Source organism: Molossus molossus, unplaced genomic scaffold, assembly GCF_014108415.1.
Source record: "Molossus molossus isolate mMolMol1 unplaced genomic scaffold, mMolMol1.p scaffold_m16_p_8, whole genome shotgun sequence".
Lineage (NCBI taxonomy): Eukaryota > Metazoa > Chordata > Mammalia > Chiroptera > Molossidae > Molossus > Molossus molossus.
The window spans coordinates 27663234-27670450 of record NW_023425402.1 but is presented as its reverse complement, the minus strand read 5'-3'; the positions used below and the strand labels follow the sequence as shown (position 1 = coordinate 27670450).

Genomic DNA, 7217 nt, shown 5'->3' with positions numbered 1-7217 from the left:
CTGTTTTCTCTGATAAAGTGTAATACAAGGAGCTTCCTCAAGCCCAGAGCCTGGAAAGAAAATTTCAAGTATTCAAAGAATCATATTTAGTGGTCAGTTGCTGTATAAAGCTCACAGAAATGGAAACTTATACACCTTAGAGTGTGACCTGAGGGGAATTAGTTTATTCGTGGATTTATGTCTTCATCTGTCACCTAAAGAGACAGGTGGCTTCTACTTAACATCACTTATTCCTTAATGTACTTGAATGTTTATTTTTACATTTGCTTTAATATATAAATGAGTTAAAATGATTGCATGATCTATAAATATTCCTATATATCTAAGTGATTTAGCAACTTGATGGTGAATTTTTTGTTATTTGTCTCTTATTCCTCTACTATTTTAATTTTGAATAATTGCAAAGCAGAAAAAAATTAAAAGAACGGTTTAATGAACGTCATATATTCTTCACCTAGATCCAGTTGCTAACATCACACACAGAGAGACATACACACTTTTTGACAAACCATTTGAAAGTAAGATACAGATATCATGGCAACTCACCACTAATTATATGCCATACATCTCTTAAGAACAAGGACATTTTCTTACATAAACACATCTTTATCACATCCAAGAAATTTAACACTGGAATAACATTGTTGAATATACAGCCCATATTCAAATTTCTCTGATTATCTACAAGGATGGTCTTTCTAGCTGTGTTTATTAAATCCAAGATCCAATCAAGGATTGCACATTTATTTGTCGTGTCTGTTTAGTCCTCTTTAACTTAGACAGTACCCTGCCTTTTGTTTGTTTTTTTGTGATTGACATTATTTGAAGAGTCCAGCTTTTAGGAAGTTTTCTACAATCTGGACTTGTCTGGTTGTTTTCTTGTTATTATTATTTTTTTAAATATTCAATATGCTATAATCTATTACTGTCCTTTTTTTTTTTTTTTTTTTTTTTGATGTTTCTATTGTCTCAAATGTAGTCAGTCAAATAGTGTTTCTGTGTTCTTTTGACATGTTCCCATCATCTCTTTCTGCATTTTCTTGCTTCTGACCAAGATTCTTCAGGTTTATCTTATGTTCTCTTGCTGCAAGTCCTGGAATCATGCAATCCTCCAAAGAGTCCTGGTTCCTTCTAGTGGAAAAGGTATTTAGAAACTAGGATCTCAGTGCCTGCGAGGGTCAGTCACTGCATCCGGGCCCGTTCAGTGGACAGAGCTAGGAAACGGACTCTGTTACATTTATAACTTTGCTAAAATAGACAATCCATTTGGAGTTTATGGTGATGCATGATCTGAATATGGGCTCTATTTTCTCCTTTTTCATATTATTCAATTGTTTTAAAATCGTGTAAAGTCAATCTTTTCCATAGCAATTTAATATATAGCTTTATCATTTACTTTATCTTTTACTTCCTTTCTATATTTACTAATTGTTGTACATATTTTGGTTTGTTTCTGAACTTTCTATCTTTTCCAGTAATTCATAGTTTCCAATAATTCTCAGTTTCATAGTTTTAAAACAATTTTATTTTATTGTGATAAAAACACTGAGCATGAGATCTACCCTCTTAACAACTTTTTTAATCCTCACTTGAAGATACGTTTATTGTTTTGTTTTTTATTTATATTTAGAGAGAGAGAGAAAGAAAGAAAAATCAATCTGTTGCTGCCTCCCACAGGATCAAACCCAGAAACCTAGGTATGCACCCTGACCCGGAATCAAACCCGAAACCTTTTGGTGTATAGGACAATGCTCCAACCAACCCAGTCACCCAGCCAGGGCTACCCTCTTAACAACTTTTTAAGTGTACAATGCATTATTGTTGACTATAGGTACAATGTTATAAATCATATTTCTAAAAGGTATTCATCTTGTTTAATTAGAACTTAATTTCAGTTCATTGGTAACACCCCAGTTTCCCCTTCCTGGGGCTCCTGACAACCACCATTCCACTCTTTGATCCCATGAATTTGACAATTTTAGATCCCTCATATAGTATTTGGAATCATGATGCATTTGTCTTTCTGTGACTGTTTATTTAGCACGATGTCCTCAAGATTCATCCATATTGTCCCATTTTGCAGAATTTCCTTCTTTTTTTTTTTTTTTATCCTCACCCGAGGACATTTTTCCATTTTTTGTTCAGATACAGTGGGAGGGAGAGAGAGGAAGGGAGAGAGAGAGAGAAACATCCACGTGAAGGGACACATCGAGTGGCTGCCACCCGCACGACCAACCAGGGCCGGGGACAAACTGCAACCGAAGTACGTGCCCTTAGCGGGAACCGAACCCAGGTCTCTCCGGACCACAGGCCGATGCTCTAACCACTGAGCAAAACTGGCCAGGGCAGAATTTCCTTCTTTTTAAGGCTGAATGGTATTTCACTGTATATATACACTACATTTTCTTTATCCACTCATCTCTCATAGACATTTAGGGTGTTTCCTCATCTTGGCTATTGTGAACAGTGCTGCCAAGAGCATACGAATACTAAAATCTCTTGAAGATTCTGAGTTCAATTCTTTTGGATAAATGCCCAGAAGTAAGTAGCGCTGCCTCATATGGTAGTACTATTTTTAATTTTTTGAGGAACTTGCATACTGTTTTTCCACAGTGGCTGCACCATTCTGCATTCCCACTAACAGTGTCGAAGGGTTCCAATATGCCCTCCCCAATACTTGTTATCTCTTTGATAACAGCTGTCCTGACAGATGTGAGGTGTCAGTATCATATTCTTTTAATGATAGGAGAGTTAGAGTATTTTTTATTGATTATTTAGAGAGAGAGGAAGGGAGAGAGAGATGGAAACATCAATGTGAAGATACATCGATCGGCTGCCGCCTGTACAGCCTGACCGAGGATGCAGCCCAAACCCGGGCATGCGCCCTGACCAGGAATCAAACCGAGACCTTTCCGCCCATGGGACAATGTTCAATCCACAGAGCCACACCAGCTGGGCTAGAATATGTTATATGTTTTAACATACAATTTAATCATTTTCTTCACGCTGCTCTTATTTTTTTTAGGATCCTCGGTGTATATTTACTTTTCCACCTGAATATTTTTACATTTTATTTTTAAATAATTTCAAATTTATATAAAAGTGGCTGGGATAATACAATCTCCTCCATACACTTCATCCGTAACAAAAATTAAGTGCGCCTCAAGTTAGCTGCTTCAAACCTTTAACTTAGTATGAGCTCTGAGCTGAAAGAGGTTTGAAGGATAGCTTATTCAGATTCTGACCAATTATCAGATCAATAATCTGAGTCCTCAGGGATTTTGATTTGATTCTTAGATGAATCTAAAAAATAATTAAAAATTGAGACCATGATATATCAATATTAAAGACAATCCATTTTTAACCATTCAGTCAGGCCTCTTTAACAGAAAAACAATATCCATTTTGGCACATTGCCTTTGAAACCTGTTCCCCATGCTTCTGTATTGTTTAGTGTAATAAATATAATGTGTCTCTTAATTTGAATTTTTATTAATCATATCAAAACTTTTCTCCAGGTTTGTGCGTAATCTACATAATTGTCATTTTGAAAGGTTGGAAATATTCTGAGTTGTGTCAACACCTATTACATTATTACCTATCACTGAACCCAAAGTGTTTTTCCATGTTGTTTAACCCACAGTAACATCACCTCTTCACACCCCCAACAAAGGACACTATAATTCTAAATTTGTGTTCACTGTCCCCATACTTTTTAATTTTTGCTACAAATATAGAAATGTATGTATTGCTAACTAGTATTCAGTATTGTTGTACATGTTTTTAAACTTTATAGGACTGGTATCCTATCATATGCATTTCTCTATGACTTACACTTTTCATTCAAAATTAGGTTGTAAGAGTACATGGATGGATATATATTACTCTAGTTCCTTAATTTTTACTGCAAAATACAATTCCACTACTCGATTACACCATAATTTATTCATATATTTTCTCTTATTGGACAGTCAGGTTGTTTATAATTTTTGCTATTACAAATGCTGTCATTCTTGTAAATACATCCTTGGATACCTGTGTGGGAGCTTCTCCAAAGTATAAATGTAAAAATTAATTGCTGATTCATAGGATATTGTATCTTAAATATTATTTATTGCTACATAATTGTCCATGTTCCATTTTGTTCTTTCATCACAGGTCTGGTATTCTTATAGCAGGTGCCGTGGTCTGAATGCGTGTGTCACCTCAGATTTCATATACAGAAATCTAACACCCAAAGCTGATGATATTATGAAGTGGGACCATTGACAGGTGTTTAAATCATGAGAGTAAAGCCATCACAAATAAAATTAGTGCCTTTTTTTTTTCAAGGCGGCCCCAAAGAGATTGCCTAGTCTCCAGAACTGTGAGCAATAATTGTCTGCCCTTTATAAGTCATCCAGTCTGTGGCATTTTGTCATCGCAGTCCAAACAGACTGAGACAACAGGTGTCTTCTGACCGGTAATAGTTGCCTATCTGACAGATATTTCATTTTGGTTTTACAGCCTAAACACTAGTCAAGTTCAACATTTATTGGTTATATATAATTCCCCTTCTGTAAATTACATTTATTCTTTTCTATTTTTTGGCCTTATCTGATGAGTTTGAAAGGATTCCTTTACCATTTTCCCCAGCATCCAGATGGAGACAAGTATCTTTTTCACCTTCCTTTTGCTATCTGGTGGAAATGTCAAACTTGCTGCTTTCTCACTGAAGATCTACCACAAAAAGAGTGCTTTGCTCAGTAGCCTCAGCTCCGGCCCCATCCTGCACAAGCCCAGGGCCCTGTCTCCTACCCCACACACCAGGTTCTGCCATGAGCAAGGCCCTTTAGAGCATTCTTGGATGTGGCTAACACTCTGGTTTCCTAATTCTTTTTGGCCTCTATAGTTCTTACTTCTTTGCAAGTTAAACTATGCCTTCAAATGGATATTTGTTATGTTTTATCCAGCAATGGGTTTTTTTATGATGTCTAATTTTTTTTATTTTGGAGGAGGTACCTTTTATATGGTATCTTGTACAGTGTATGTACCATAATATAATCCACTTTTTCCTGTTGGTGCACATTTAGATTGTTTTTAATTGTTCAACATTAACAGAAATGCTGCAATAAACATTCCTGTGAACCTACTGTGCCTCCATGAAAGTATTCCTGTTGTATAAAATTAAGTCTACATTTCTAGAAGTAGATTTGATGTTTACAAGTGTTATGTGCATTTTTAGTTCACTCACCAAAAGGTTGCATAAATTTACAATTCCATAAACATTAGGTGACAGGGACTGGGTTTCCACAGCCTTAACAATACTGAATCTTCTCTCTAGAGCAGTGGTTCCCAAAGGGCTGCCTGGCACCAGCGACATCAGAATCTCCTGGGACCTTGTTAGATATGCAAATCTTTGGCCTCACCCCCGACATACCAGACCAGAAATCTGGGGGATGGAGTCCAGCAATCTGAGTTATAAAAGCCCTCCAGATATTCTGATGCAGGTAAAATGTGAGAATCGCGGATCTAGGATCTGCAGACTGAGGAGTAATGAGAGGGAACAAGAAATACTGTGCACTGGTGGCGGGGAGACAAACGGAGAAGAACGGCACTCAGCGAAACGAGTGAGAAGAAATGTGAGAGACGTTTTTATCTTCACTGATTATTGTGTTGGTTATAACGATTTCTACATGGCTGCAGGTAAAGGGTAAAATAAAAAGTGCTGCCCGGCTGGTGTGGCTCAGTGGTTGAGCGTAGACCCATGCACCAAGAGGTCACTGGTTCAATTCCAGGTCAGGGCACGTGCCCAGGTTGTGGGCCAGATACCCAGTGGGGGGCATGCAGGACGCAGCCAATCGATGTTCTCTCTCATCGATGTTTCCATCTCTTCCTCCCTCTCCCTTCCTCTCTCTCTAAAATCAATTAACAAAAAATAAAATAAAAACTTAAAAAAATAAATAAATAAAAAGTGCTTAGCTAACAGGATCCCTTATACTTTTCAGTTCAGAAAAACTGAGAAACCGTTGAACCAGATAAACATCCAAGAATTATCATGAGATCTGCAGTTGCGGAATCATGAGTGACCCTTTGCTAAGACCCAAATGCCCATCCCTGTGAATGTTAATCTCCTTCAGAGGTTAGAGCAGAAACAGGTCCAGGACCTGAGTGAGGAAGAAGTTTGGAAAAACCCAGAGAAGAGAAAACAGTGAGAGATAACAGAAATCAGGGGAAACTGTTGAGAAAGACCAGCATACAGCAGCAGTGCCGCTGGGAGGCTCAGGAGAAGGGGTGAGGGCCAAGGGAAGGAGTGCGGGCTGCCAGAGTGGACCTTGGGGAGGCTGGGCCAGCAGCACCATCTGGGGTGGTGAGGTGAGCCATATGCCCTGTGCATTTGGGCCTTCCACAACTGCCTCTGTGATTAAAAGGGAACAAAAAAATAACTTTTTCATTATTATTTTTAATTGGATACATTTACCATTATTTGCAACAACACACAGTTGAGCCAAATTCTCATTGAGTGAAATTAGCAACTAGAACCAGCTGGATTTGCCCATGCAAAAAGGACTTGGTGGGTTCAGGTGTTTAGCTTCTTTGTAAGAATTACCTATTAATTAAGTGATTAAAGATAATTAGCCTTTTGGTTGGGTATCCTGTCAGAATTAGGGATACATTCTTAGAGAAGACTGACTGTTAAAGGCACAGGATTGGATTGAGCCCATTTAAAATATGTCTGGGTCTTTCATTCCGCAGCAAGGTGTTTGCTTGGCTTAGAAAAATTCAGCACACAAGATTTTCGAAATAACCCTATGAACAGGACTGTTACTGTAGCATATCTTTGCCACCCTCTTGGAATTTAAAGCAGCATTTTCAAGGTTTATTATTTGTATTGGTTTTAATAGGATTCTTTTATGAACCAGTTTAATGAGGACTATACAATTATTGCTTCCTGAAAACACTGCTGTAATATCAGACTCCGTGCTGTGAGGCAGGCCTCTTTCAGAAAAAGTGTGTGTGATCTGAATGGAAAGGAAAAGGACCATTAAATAGCCATTTACTTCCTTTACTGTATCAAGCTTTCTGTCTGCCAATGTGGGTGAATGGTGGATGATATATGCAAATATCCCATCTTTCTGGTTTGATAAAGGCACTGCATATAAAAAGAAAATGTATTTAAATCTTAAAATCCATTTGCTGTGACACATCAGATAAGCACTTTTGCAAACTAAGACCTT

General features: G+C 37.6%; 1 pseudogene; it reads left to right on the top strand.

The window, feature by feature from the left end:
- Positions 1-5438: 5438 nt before the first annotated feature.
- LOC118621426 overlaps positions 5439-7217 on the top strand; it is a 34804-nt pseudogene continuing 33025 nt past the window's right edge.